Source organism: Triticum dicoccoides, chromosome 2A, assembly GCF_002162155.2.
Source record: "Triticum dicoccoides isolate Atlit2015 ecotype Zavitan chromosome 2A, WEW_v2.0, whole genome shotgun sequence".
NCBI lineage: Eukaryota > Viridiplantae > Streptophyta > Magnoliopsida > Poales > Poaceae > Triticum > Triticum dicoccoides.
In genome coordinates this window covers 15,254,793-15,270,103 of record NC_041382.1, presented here as the reverse complement: position 1 = coordinate 15,270,103, position 15,311 = coordinate 15,254,793, and the positions used below count along the sequence as shown (strand labels likewise).

The 15,311-nt window shown below is 42.2% G+C and overlaps 1 long non-coding RNA gene across 2 annotated transcripts; it reads right to left on the bottom strand.

The window, feature by feature from the left end:
- Positions 1–11,010: 11,010 nt before the first annotated feature.
- Positions 11,011–12,958, bottom strand: LOC119358662. 2 transcript variants are annotated; one of them, XR_005172268.1, is made up of 4 exons: positions 12,715–12,958; positions 11,935–12,145; positions 11,648–11,830; positions 11,011–11,271 (listed from the first exon to the last, which is right to left on the bottom strand). It is a non-coding gene; the product is annotated as an uncharacterized LOC119358662 (long non-coding RNA). The 2 variants fall into 2 exon arrangements; XR_005172269.1 differs by having other exon boundaries at positions 11,670–11,830.
- Positions 12,959–15,311: the final 2,353 nt, after the last annotated feature.

The following is a 15,311-nucleotide window of genomic DNA, read 5'->3' as shown; positions in this document are numbered from 1 at the left end:
GTGATCTACAAGTCTTATGTAGGATTTTATGACTAACCATGTGAATGACCAGTTCATGTCATCTCTCTAAATAGATATAACTGAAGCAAGAGAGTTTAGTTATTTCTACAAAATATATGCCCACTCTCTAACAAATATAAGTGAATCAAAAGAGCATTCTACAAATGGCAGTTGTATATGTAAAGAGAAACAGGCAATCCAAGCTTCAAATGATATAAGTGAAGAACATGAAGCATTCTATAAAGCCATACTCAAAAGATATAAGTGAAGTGCAATGAGCATTCTATAAATAAACCAAGGACTATCTCATACCAGCATGGTGCATAAAAGAAAAGTGAAAACTAAAGCAAAAGACGCTCCAAGATTGCACATATCGCATGAACGAAACGAATCCGAAAACATATCGATACTTGTTGAAGAAAGAGGGGATGCCTTCCGGGGCATCCCCAAGCTTAGACGCTTGAGTCTCCTTGAATATTTACTTGGGGTGCCTCGGGCATCCCCAAGCTTGATCTCTTGCCTCTCTTCCTTCTTCTCACATCGAGACCTTCTCGATCATCGAACACTTCATCCACACAAAACTTCAACAAAAAACTCGGTAAGATCCGTTAGTATAATAAAGCAAATCACTATTCTAAGTAATGTTGTAAACCAATTCATATTTTGTTTTTTCATTGTGTCTACTGTAATATAAATTTTTCATGGCTTAATCCACTGATATGAATCGATAGTTTCATCAAAACAAGCAAACTATGCATCAAAAACAGAATCTGTCTAAAACAGAACAGTCTGTAATAATCTGAACATTCACCATACTTATGATACTTGAAAAATTCTACAAAAATTATGAAAAATTAAAAATTTGTATAGAAAGACAGTGCAAAACGAATCAGAACCATTTGACGTCCTAACTAAAAATGTAAAATCACGCACTACAGCCAAAGTTTCTGTCCTGCACCGTACAAACCATCAAGCAAATGTAAACATTCTAAAGGCAAACCTTGGCACATTATTTTTATAATACAATGGAATTGTACAAGGGGATAATTATTTTTGTTGAAAAGTTTCTGTAATCAAGATTCACAAAGTTGTCGTGAGCATGAACAAAGTTCAAGGAGCTCTCCCACTTCAACAATGCTTGTCTTTCTCACTTTCACTTTCCTTTTTGAAAAAGTTTTGGGTTCCCCTCTTTATTTTTGTTGTTTTTAAACTATATAAAAGCACTCAACAGAAATAAATGACTCTCTAAAACTTCCGGGTTGTCTCCCAGGTAGCGCTTTCTTTAAAGCCATTAAGCTAGGCATATAGTGCTCAAGTAATGGATCCACCCGGATCCCAAGATATATCAAAGCCAATTTTAATTAATAATGATTTGTAATTTAGTAGTGAGCACAAAGTAACATATATCATGCAACAACAAAGTCTAACTCTCTTCCTATGCATTGGCATGTCATAAAAGAACAATTCATGCACACAAAGTAAAAGGCCAATGCATAGTATAAACAGTTTCTTGCAATTTTATCATGTGGGAAACATAGAGAGGTGGAGATATAGTTCCTCTCTCATAATAATTGCAAATAGGAGCAGCGAGCACATTCATATTATATTCATCAAAATCATCATGTGCAACGGTATAAGACAACCCATCAATATAATCCTTAATAAGGGTAAACTTCTCCGATATAGTGCAGTTGGAAGAATTCAAAAAGATAATAGGACTATCATGCGTGGGTGCAATAGCAACAATTTCACGTTTAACATAAGGAAGTATAGCAAGTTCATCTCCATAAGCATAATTAATATTGGCATCTTGGCCACAAGCATAGCAAGCATCATCAAAAAGGGATATTTCAAAAGAATCAACGGGATCATAGCAATTATCATAGCATTCATCCTTCGGTAAGCATGAAGGGGAATTAAACAATGTATGAGTTGAAGAGTTACTCTCATTAGAAGGTGGGCATGGGTGATCAATCCGCTCTTCCTCCTTTTGTTCTTCGCTCTCCTCCTCATCTTTTTCATCCAATGAGCTCACAGTTTCATCAACTTCTTCTTCCATAGATTCCTGCAAAATATTAGCCTCTTCTTGGACAGCGGAGACTTTCTCAATAAGTGCATTAATATTGGAATTGTATTCATAATTCTCATAGCAATATTTAAGGATAGCTAAATTTTCAGGTCTATAAACCGAATCATCAAAATCTTCAAACTCTTTAAATATAGATTCAATTTCATAAGCACCCATAAAAGCAACAAATTCTTCTATTTGTTCCACATCATAGTAATCATATATACCATTAGCATAAGAAGCTAAGGTTTTATTATCATTAAATTCGCATAAAAAGGGAAGGTGTCGAGCCTTCATCCTAGAGCAACAAGTATAATCATATCTCAAGCATAGTTGCCTAGCATACCACTTCAATATATGAATTTGATCCCATAATAGTTTCCCTTTTTGTGTCAAGCGGTAATCCCTAAAGTATTCACGTTGAACGTTACTCCCATTACATAATTGAATGGTGTTTTCTCAGGATTATTAAAGTAGTACATAATATCTTTCACATATTGAGCATCGAGGGTTTTAGGAGGTTCCTCGTCTCCATGAGCAACAAGTACACCTGATTTTTTTGGTATTTCGTGTTCCATATCCATAACTAAAGATAGAGAACAACTAAGAACAACAAATAAAAATTACTTAGTGATAAAGCAAACAAGCACACACGAGAATATTCACCCCACGCTATTGCTCCTCGGCAACGGCGCCAGAAAAAGGTCTTGATAACCCACAAGTATAGGGGATCGCAACAGTTTTCGATAAGTAAGAGTGTCAAACCCAACAAAGAGCTAAAGGAAGAACAAATATTCCCTCAAGTTCTATCGACCACCGATACAACTCTACGCACGTTTGATGTTCGCTTTACCTAGAACAAGTATGAAACTAGAAGTATTTTGTAGGTGTTGTTGGATAGGTTTGCAAGGTAATAAAGAGCATGTAAATAAAAAGTAGGGGCTGTTTAGATAAAGACACAACTAAGTTAGTTTTAGTAGAGAGCTTGTTGTTACGAGAAAGTTATTTGTCCCTAGGCAATCGATAACTAGACCGGTAATCACTATTGCAATTTCATATGAGGAAGAGGCATAAGCTAACATACTTTCTCTACTTGGATCATATGCACTTATGATTGGAACTCTAGCAAGCATCCGCAACTACTAAAGATCATTAAGGTAAAACCCAACCATAGCATTAAAGCATCAAGTCCTCTTTATCCCATACGGAAAAACCCCCTTACTCGGGTTTGTGTTTCAGTCACTCACGCAACCCACTATAAGCGAATCATGAACGTATTGCACCACCCTATAGCAGGGATCCCTCACGCTTGCACGACACGGAGAGCACCATAGGACAGCACCAATAATATAACATGCAACTCAAACCAATCTTGATCATCAAATAGCCCATAGGACAAAACAGATCTACTTAAACATCATAGGATAGCTATACATCATTGGGAAATAATATATAGCGTTGAGCACCATGTTTAAGTAGAGATTACAGCGGGTAAGAGAGAGGTTACACCGCTGCATAGAGGGGGGAAGAGTTGGTGATGATGGCGGTGAAGTTTTTTGTGAAGATTGCGGTGATGATGATGGCCCCCGGTGGCACTCCGGTGCCACCAGAAGCGAGGGGGAGAGAGCCCCCCTCCTCCTTATTCTTCTTCCTTGACCTTCTCCCTAGATGGGAGAAGGGTTTCCCCTCTGGCCCATGGCCTCCATGGTGTGAGAGGGGCGAGAGCCCCTCCGAGATTGGATCTGTCTCTCTGTCTCTCTCTGTTTCTGTGTTCTTAGATTCTACCCTTTCACCTATTCTTATATTCCCGGAGATCCGTAACTCCGATTGGGCTGAAATTTTAACACGATCTCTGTCCAGATATTAGCTTTCTTGCGGCGAAAGAAGGGCATCAACCGCCTTACGGGGTGTCCACGAGGGTCAGGGGCGCGCCCCCCCTGCCACGTGGGCCTCTCGAGCATCGTCTCACATGGATTTTTCTTCCCCAAAATCATATATATTCCAAAAAAATCTCCGTCAATTTTTATTCCGCTTGGACTCCGTTTGATATGGATATTCTGCGAAAAAACATGCAACAAATAGGAACTGGCACTAGGCACTGGATCAATATGTTAGTCCCAAAAATAGTATAAAAAGTTGTCAAAAGTATATGAAAGTTGTAGAATATTGGCATGGAACAATCAAAAATTATAGATATGACGGAGACGTATCAGGCCCCAGGGGCCAAACCAGGGCGGGCGCTGTTGGAGAACGTAGTAATTTCAAAAAAAAATCCTACGCACATGCAAGATCATGGTGATGCATAGCAACGAGAGGGGAGAGTGTTGTCTACGTACCCTCGTAGACCGGCAACGGAAGCGTTGACACAACGTAGAGGAAGTAGTCGTACGTCTTCCCGGTCCAACCGATCCAAGCACCGTTACTCCGGCACCTCCCCCATTATGTCTCGACCATTTCGAGACTCCTCGTCATGTCTGTGATCACATCCGGGACTCCGAACAACCTTCGGTACATCAAAACACAAAAACCCTAATTACGATCGTCACCGAACTTTAAGCGTGCGGACCCTACGGGTTCGAGAACTATGTATACATGACCGAGACAAGTCTCTGGTCAATAACCAATAGCGGAACCTGGATGCTCATATTGGCTCCTACATATTCTACGAAGATCTTTATCGGTCAGACCGCATAACAACATACGTTGTTCCCTTTGTCAGCGGTATGTTACTTGCCCGAGATTCGATCGTCGGTATCTTAATACCTAGTTCAATCTCGTTACTGGCAAGTCTCTTTACTCGTTCCGTAATACATCATCCCGCAACTAACTTATTAGTTGCAATGCTTGCAAGGCTTGAGTGATGTGCATTACCGAGAGGGCCCAGAGATACCTCTCCGACAATCAGAGTGACAAATCCTAATCTCGAAATACGCTAACCCAACAAGTACCTTCGGAGACACCTGTAGAGCACCTTTATAATCACCCAGTTACATTGTGACATTTGGTAGCACACAAAGTGTTCCTCCGGTAAACGAGAGTTGCATAATCTCATAGTCATAGGAACATGTATAAGTTATGAAGAAAGCAATAGCAACAAACTAAACGATCAAGTGCTAAGCTAACAGAATGGGTCAAGTCAATCACATCATTCCACTAATGATGTGATCCCGTTAATCAAATTACAACTCATGTCTATGGTTAGGAAACATAACCATCTTCGATCAACGAGCTAGTCAAGTAGAGGCATACTAGTGACACTCTGTTTGTCTATGTATTCACACATGTATTATGTTTCCGGTTAATACAATTCTAGCATGAATAATAAACATTTATCATGATATAAGGAAATAAATAATAACTTTATTATTGCCTCTAGGGCATATTTTCTTCAGTCTCCCACTTGCACTAGAGTCAATAATCTAGATTACACAGTAATGGTTCTAATACCCATGGAGCCTTGGTGTTGATCATGTTTTGCTCGTGGAAGAGACTTAGTCAGCGGGTCTGCAACATTCAGATCCATATGTATCTTGCAAATTTCTATGTCTCCCACTTGGACTAAATCCCGAATGGAATTGAAGCGTCTCTTGATGTGCTTGGTTCTCTTGTGAAATCTGGATTCGTTCGCCAAGGCAATTGCACCAGTATTGTCACAAAAGATTTTCATTGGACCCGATGCACTAGGTATGACACCTAGATCGGATATGAACTCCTTCATCCAGACTCCTTCATTTGCTGCTTCCGAAGCAGCTATGTACTCCGCTTCACATGTAGATCCAGCCTTGACGCTTTGTTTAGAACTGCACCAACTGACAGCTCCACCGTTCAGTATAAACACGTATCTGGTTTGCGATTTAGAATTGTCCGGATCAGTGTCAAAGCTTGCATCAACGTAACCATTTACGATGAGCTCTTTGTCACCTCCATATACGAGAAACATATCCTTAGTCCTTTTCAGGTATTTCAGGATGTTCTTGACCGCTGTCTAGTGATCCACTCCTGGATTACTTTGGTACCTCCCTGCTAGACTTATAGCAAGTCACACATCAGGTCTGGTACACAGCATTGCATACATGATAGAGCCTATGGCTGAAGCATAGGGAACATCTTTCATTTTCTCTCTATCTTCTGCGGTGGTCGGACATTGAGTCTTACTCAACTTCACACCTTGTAACACAGGCAAGAACCCTTTCTTTGCTTGATCCATTTTGAACTTCTTCAAAACTTTGTCAACGTATATGCTTTGTGAAAGTCCAATTAAGCGTCTTGATCTATCTCTATAGATCTTAATGCCCAATATGTAAGCAGCTCCACCGAGGTCTTTCATTGAAAAACTCTTATTCAAGTATCCCTTTATGCTATCCAGAAATTCTATATCATTTCCAATCAATAATATGTCATCTACATATAATATCAGAAATGCTACAGAGCTCCCACTCACTTTCTTGTAAATACAGGCTTCTCCAAAAGTCTATACAAAACCAAATGCTTTGATCACACTATCAAAGCGTTTATTCCAACTCCGAGAGGCTTGCACCAGTCCATAAATGGATCGCTGGAGCTTGCACACTTTGTTAGCTCCCTTTGGATCGACAAAACCTTCTGGTTGCATCATATACAACTCTTCTTCCAGAAATCCATTCAGGAATGTAGTTTTTACATCCATTTGCCAAATTTCATAATCATAAAATGAGGCAATTGCTAACATGATTCGGACAGACTTAAGCATCGCTACGGGTGAGAAGGTCTCATCATAGTCAATCCCTTGAACTTCTCAAAAACCTTTCGCAACAAGTCGAGCTTTGTAGACAGTAACATTACCGTCAGCATCAGTCTTCTTCTTGAAGATCCATTTATTCTCAATTGCTTGCCGATCAACGGACAAGTCAACCAAAGTCCACACTTTGTTCTCATACATGGATCCCATCTCAGATTTCATGGCTTCTAGCCATTTTGCGGAATCTGGGCTCACCATCGCTTCTTCATAGTTCGTAGGTTCATCATGATCTAGTAGCATGACTTCCAAAACAGGATTACCGTACCACTCGGTGCGGATCTTACTCTGATTGATCTACGAGGTTCGGTAGTAACTTGATCTGAAGTTTCATGATCATGATCATTAGCTTCCTCCCTAATTGGTGTAGGTGTCACAGAAACCGGTTTCTGTGATGTATTACTTTCCAATAAGGGAGCAGGTATAGTTACCTCATCAAGTTCTACTTTTCTCCCACTCACTTCTTTCGAGAGAAACTCCTTCTCTAGAAGGATCCATTCTTAGCAACGAAAGTCTTGCCTTCGGATCTGTGATAGAAGGTGTACCCAACAGTTTCCTTTGGGTATCCTACGAAGACACATTTCTCTGATTTGGGTTCGAGCTTTATCAGGTTGAAGCTTTTTCACATAAGCATCGCAGCCCCAAACTTTCAGAAACAACAACTTTGGTTTCTTGCCAAACCACAGTTCATAAGGCGTCGTCTCAACGGATTTCGATGGTGCCCTATTTAACGTGAATGCAGCCGTCTTTAAAGCATAACCCCAAAACGATAGCGGTAAATCTGTAAGAGACATCATAGATCGCACCATAGCTAGTAAAGTACGATTACGACGTTCGGACACACCATTACGCTGTGGTGTTCCCGGTGGCATGAGTTGCAAAACTATTCTGCATTGTTTCAAATGTAGACCAAACTCGTAACTCAAATATTCTCCTCCACGATCAGATCGTAGAAACTTTATTTTCTTGTTACGATGATTTTCAACTTCACTCTGAAATTCTTTGAACTTTTCAAATGTTTCAGACTTATGTTTCATTAAGTAGATATACCCATATCTGCTTAAATCATCTGTGAAGGTGAGAAAATAACGATATCTGCCAGGAGCCTCAATATTCATCGGACCACATACATCTGTATGTATGATTTCCAACAAATCCGTTGCTCTCTCCATAGTACCGGAGAACGGCGTTTTGGTCATCTTGCCCATGAGGCACGGTTCGCAAGTACCAAGTGATTCATAATCAAGTGATTTCAAAAGTCCATCAGTATGGAGTTTCTTCATGCGCTTTACACCGATATGACCTAAACGGCAGTGGCACAAATAAGTTGCACTATCATTATCAACTCTGCATCTTTTGGTTTCAACATTATGAATATGTGTATCACTACTATCGAGATTCATCAAAAATAGACCACTCTTCAAGGGTGCATGACCATAAAAGATATTACTCATATAAATAGAACAACCATTATTCTCTGATTTAAATGAATAACTGTCTCGCATCAAACAAGATCCAGATATAATGTTCATGCTCAACGCTGGCACCAAATAACAATTATTTAGGTCTAAAACTAATCCCGAAGGTAGATGTAGAGGTAGCGTGCCGACTGCGATCACATCGACTTTGGAACCATTTCCCACGCGCATCGTCACCTCGTCCTTTGCCAGTGTTCGCTTAATCCGTAGTCCCTGTTTCGAGTTGCAAATGTTAGCAACAGAACCAGTATCAAATACCCAGGTGCTACTGCGAGCTCTAGTAAGGTACACATCAATAACATGTATATCACATATACCTTTGTTCACCTTGCCATCCTTCTTATCCGCCAAATACTTGGGGCAGTTCCGCTTCCAGTGTCCAGTCTGTTTGCAGTAGAAGCACTCAGTTTCAGGCTTAGGTCCAGATTTGGGTTTCTTCTCCTGAGAAGTAACTTGTTTACTGTTCTTCTTGAAGTTCCCCTTCTTCTTCCCTTTGCCCTTTTTCTTGAAACTGGCGGTCTTGTTGACCATCAACACTTGATGCTCCTTCTTGATTTCTACCTCTGCAGCCTTTAGCATTGCGAAGAGCTCGGGAATTGTCTTATCCATCCCTTGCATGTTATAGTTCATCACGAAGCTCTTGTAGCTTGGTGGCAGTGATTGAAGAACTTTGTCAATGACACTATCAACAGGAAGATTAACTCTCAGTTGAGTCAAGTGATTATGATACCCAGACATTTTGAGTATATGTTTACTGACAAAAGTATTCTCCTCCATCTTGCAGCTATAGAATTTATTGGAGACTTCATATCTCTCAATCCGGGCATTTACTTGAAATATTAACTTCAACTCCTGAAACATCTCATATGCTCCATGACGTTCAAAACGTCGTTGAAGTCCCGATTCTAAGCCGTAAAGCATGGCACACTGAACTATCGAGTAGTCATCAGCTTTGCTCTGCCACACGTTCATAACATCTGGTGTTGCTCCAGCAGCAGGCCTGGCACCTAGCGGTGCTTCCAGGACGTAATTCTTCTGTGCAACAATGAGGATAATCCTCAAGTTACGGACCCAGTCCGTGTAATTGCTACCATCATTTTTCAACTTTGCTTTCTCAAGGAACACATTAAAATTCAACGGAACAACAGCACGGGCCATCTATCTACAATCAAACATAGACAAGCAAGATACTATCAGGTACTAAGTTCATGATAAATTTAAGTTCAATTAATCATATTACTTAATAACTCCCACTTAGAAAGACATCCCTCTAATCTTCTAAGTGATCACGTGATCCAAATCAACTAAACCATAACCGATCATCACGTGAAATGGAGTAGCTTTCAATGGTGAACATCAATATGTTGATCATATCTACTATATGATTCACGCTCGACCTTTCGGTCTTAGTGTTCCGAGGCCATATCTGCATATGCTAGGCTCGTCAAGTTTAACCTGAGTATTCTGCGTGTGCAAAACTGACTTGCACCCGTTGTAGATGGACGTAGAGCTTATCACACCCGATCATCACGTGGTGTCTGGGCATGAAGAACTTTGGCAACGGTGCATACTCAGGGAGAACACTTCTATCTTGAAATTTAGTGAGAGATCATCTTATAATGCTACCGTCAATCAAAGCAAGATAAGATGCATAAAAGATAAACATCACATGCAATCAATATAAGTGATATGATATGGCCATCATCATCTTGTGCTTGTGATCTCCATCTCCGAAGCACCGTCATGATCACCATCATCACCGACGCGACACCTTGATCACCATCGTAGCATCGTTGTCATCTCGCCAATCTTATGCTTCCACGACTATCGCTCCCGCTTAGTGATAAAGTAAAGAATTACAGTGCAATTGCATTGCATACAATAAAGCGACAACCATATGGCTCCTGCCAGTTGCCGATAATTCGGTCACAAAACATGATCATCTCATAAGATTTAGCATCATGTCTTGACCATATCACATCACAACATGCCCTGCAAAAACAAGTTAGACGTCCTCTACTTTGTTGTTGCAAGTTTTACGTGGCTGCTACGGGCTTAGCAAGAACCGTTCTTACCTACACATCAAAACCACAACGATAGTTTGTCAAGTTGGTGCTGTTTTAACCTTCGCAAGGACCGGGCGTAGCCACACTTGGTTCAACTAAAGTTGGAGAAACTGACACCCGCCAGCCACCTGTGTGCAAAGCACGTCGGTAGAACCAGTCTCGCGTAAGCGTACGCGTAATGTCGGTCCGGGCCGCTTCATCCAACAATACCGCCGAACTAAAGTATGACATGTTGGTAAGCAGTATGACTTATATCGCCCACACACTACTAGGAAAGTAGTTTTTAACGACGGTATATGTGGTCGTTGAAAGTCAGATTGTGGTCGTTAAAGGCCATTAACGACCACAATATGTTGGTCGTGATAGGCTCCATCGTTAAAAGTATAACGACCACATATTGTGGTCGTTATTTTGTAACGACAACATATTGTGGTTGTTATTTTGTAATGACGGGATGATCTGTCGTCGTCGATGCCGATGCAATAACAACCACAATTGTAGTATTAACGACCACTTTTGTCATCGCTAGTAATGTTCTTATGGTGATTTAAGTATGATTGGCGACAACTTTTGAAGATTATTGGCCACACTCATCAAGCAACAAAAAAATTTGGACAGTCAAAGTATATAACCTGTTTTCATTAATCCAAATCATACATATTGGAGACGATCCTCACATACAGCGGAGAATATAAACCAAAAACACCTTGTAGACAACTATTTTAGTCCATATCTAACCAGAAATACATCAACTAGAAGAGTGATTTATTTTTCATAATCTTCAGTCATGGGACGCCATCATAAATCCTTGTGTTTCACTGCATATCATTCTTCACCAATGACTACAATGTCTTGTGATGCTCCTATTATGGTGAACCATCCGTTCTGCAAAAACAGAAATGATTTATTAGTAGTACATATGAATGAATTTGCTCAAAAGGATAGTAGCACATATGAAAAAAATTGCATGGGAATCATTTTAGACTAAATAACATTATATACTATTTCCTGTAGCTTAGACATGTCTTAATCCAAATTCTTGCACAGTCCTTATGCAACAAAGAAGAAACTGTTTTTGCGAAAAATTAATTAGTCTGTTTCTTATCTAGTTCTAGCAAGACTTGAGTTATTCTATATATGGGCAAAACGTTTTGAGCTTTTTTGGTTGATGGTCTGTACCCAACTAAATTAACACTGAAAATTATTCTCCTCTGCTAGAAAAAGGAATACTGTTGTACTATGTGATAAGTGATATACATACATATGAAAATCCTAGTTGTAACCTGGATATCAAAGCATATAGTGAAGCAACTAATAATGCGCTGATTTCTGAACCTGAAAAAGACAAGAACGAGCTATAGGTCCATTATACAAACCATATGACTAACCTGCAAAGCACATAACAAACTAGTCACTATATCCGCTTTAGGCATGACAGACCAACCTGATATAATTGAGAAGAAATGATTTTAAATATGAACCTCCTCCGGAAGAATGTCGTACAAAACCAAAAATAACATAAACAAGCAACATCACCAACAAGCATACCTTGAGAAGTGATGCTGATGAACCACCACATGTATTATTTCGCATCCAATTCCGACTGAGTAAGATAGTCACCCACATCAGAAAATGCAGTATCTAGGTAGATGTTCATCTCTATTGGTGAGACCCTGGTTTGTGACGCAGCGGTGTACAACAGAGCCCATCAAGTAAACCAGCAAAGCAGTCGCGCCCCTTGCAGGAAGTTGCCCGAGTTCTATGATTTCTCAGTAACACAACCATCACAAAAAATGCATCATCTCAGCAACACTCAACAAAATGCGGTAAACAAACTGGCTGTCCTATGCATGATGGTACAAGTTATTTTTCCAGTGAACAATTAGACGAGGGAATGGAACTATGCAGTTATTACGAAAATTAAATTCCTCGGGTATACAGTGGAAAGATAATATTTTTTGAAGAAATGACGATGGATGTAGAATAATAGTAGATGCAAAATTATGCTTGGGGTTCAGTACTAGTGCCATAATTAGCAAAATCCAGCAGGAATTGAGAATTCACTAACACAACCATCAGCAAAATGCAGTAGTACACAAGCTGCTACATGGATGATGGCACAACTTGTTTTTCAGCTACAGTACAGAGGGAAGGTAATTCTGCAGAGAAGTGCCAGCGAAAGTAGTATAGTAGTAGATGAGGAAACTAAATCATGCTTGGTTTTGGGTACTGCGTGAAATAATTAGCAAGCATCTAGCAGGAATTGAGCAGGGAAGGGGACGGGAAGAAGATTAGATCTGGCTGGCTGCAGGTGGGAGGGGGGCTCACGAGGAGGCGGGTGGTGACGGTGAAGTGGCAGAGGAGGCGGCTGGGCCAGACGCGTGGACGCGGATGTAGCGGAGCACGAAGGCATCGTGGAACCCGGAGGGCAGCACGCCCACCTTCTGTACCAGCAACGCATCGGCCTCTGCCTCCTCCGGCATCCGGCAATCCTTCTCGAAAGCCGCCGTCGACGCCATCGGCGGGCCGATCTGAATCGAGGCGAGCGTCCTGTTTCGGTCAAAGGGGCCGCCTTGGTTATTACGTTAAGATAAGAAACCTAGACTCAATATGTTGATATTTATCCTTTTCACCTATTAATATTAACAATTTTGCTAAAGCACATCTAGATGTGCCATAAGTATTGCAACAACGACCACCAGCTAATACTATGGGTTCTCGCGTGCGCAAGTTGGACATGTGTTGGCCCGACCTAACAGTAACGACCAAGTATTGTTCGTAGCTCATCGTTAATGACCTAATTTCCAGTAGTGACAACTCACTTGTGTTATACTCGTGCACAACATCAACGCATAAAACCTAGGATCTGATGCCACTGTTGGGGAACGTAGTAATTTCAAAAAATTTCCTACGCACACGCAAGATCATGGTGATGCATAGCAACGAGAGGGGAGAGTGTTGTCTACGTACCCTCGTAGACCGGCAATGGAAGCGTTGACACAACATAGAGGAAGTAGTCGTCCGTCTTCTCGATCCGACCGATCCAAGTACCAAACGTACGACACCTCCGAGTTCTGCACACGTTCAACTCGGTGACGTCCCTCGAGCTCCGATCCAGCAAAACATTGAGGGAGAGTTTCGTCAGCACGACGGCGTGATGACGTTGATGATGTTCTACCGACGCAGGGCTTCGCCTAAGCACCGCTACGATATGACCGAGGTGGAATATGGTGGAAGGGGGCACCGCACACGGCTAAGGAATGATCACGAAGATCAACTTGTGTGTCATGGGGTGTCCCCTTGCCCCCGTATATAAAGGAGGGAGAGGGGGAGGTGCGGCCGGCCCTAGGGGTGCGCCTGGAGGAGTCCTACTCCCACCAGGAGTAGGACCCCCCCCCCTCTTGCCTTGTTGGAAAAGGAAGGAGGAAGGGAGAAAGAGGAAAGGGGGGCACTGCCCCCCCTTCCTTGTCCTATTCGGACTAGGGGGGAGGGGGGGGCGCGGCCTGCCCTGGCCGGCCTTCCTCTTCTCCCTTATGGCCCATGAAGGCTCAATAACCCCCGGGGGGGTTCCGGTAACCCCCCGGTACTCCGGTAAAATCCCGATTTCACCCGGAACGTTTCCGATATCCAAATATAGGCTTCCAATATATCAATCTTTATGTCTCGACCATTTCGAGACTCCTCGTCATGCCCGTGATCACATCCGGAACTCCTAACAACCTTCGGTACATCAAAACATAAAAACCCCAATTACGATCGTCACCGAACTTTAAGCGTGCGGACCCTACGGGTTCGAGAACTATGTAGACATGACCGAGACACGTCTCCGGTCAATAACCAATAGCGGAACCTGGATGCTCATATTGGCTCCTACATATTCTACGAAGATCTTTATCGGTCAGACCGCATAACAACATATGTTGTTCCCTTTGTCATCGGTATGTTACTTGCCCGAGATTCGATCGTCGGTATCTTAATACCTAGTTCAATCTCGTTACTGGCAAGTCTCTTTACTCGTTCCGTAATACATCATCCCGCAACTAACTTATTAGTTGCAATGCTTGCAAGGCTTGAGTGATGTGCATTACCGAGAGGGCCCAGAGATACCTCTCCGACAATCAGAGTGACAAATCCTAATCTCGAAATACGCCAACCCAACAAGTACCTTCGGAGACACCTATAGAGCACCTTTATAATCACCCAGTTACGTTGTGACGTTTGGTAGCACACAAAGTGTTCCTTCGGTAAACGGGAGTTGCATAATCTCATAGTCATAGGAACATGTATAAGTTATGAAGAAAGCAGTAGCAACAAACTAAACGATCAAGTGCTAAGCTAACGGAATGGGTCAAGTCAATCACATCGTTCTCCTAATGATGTGATCTCGTTAATCAAATGAAAACTCATGTCTATGGTTAGGAAACATAACCATCTTCGATCAACGAGCTAGTCAAGTAGAGGCATACTAGTGACACTCTGTTTGTCTATGTATTCACACATGTATTATTTTTCCGGTTAATACAATTCTAGCATGAATAATAAACATTTATCATGATATAAGGAAATAAATAAGAACTTTATTATTGCCTCTAGGGCATATTTCCTTCAGGCGCCGGGTTCGCGAATGGGCGCGGGCGCCAGGAGCGGGCGCCCGACAAGGGCGAGATCGGGCGCGGCAGGGGGCAGTCCGGCCGGCGGCGGCGAGGCAGCAGCAACACCGGCGAGGCGGGGCAGCGCACGGGGCGAGCGGTGGTGGCGGTTGGAGCCGGCAGACGCGGGAGTAGGGGAGTAGAGCGGGGTGCGCTGCAGGGCGAGGCGAGCGCGGTGAGGCTCAAGCGAAGCAGTGGGGGGGCGAGCGGCAGCGCGGGTCGAGCGGGACGGGGCGAGGTCGGGCGGTGAGGAAGCGCGGCAAAGGGGGCGTGCGC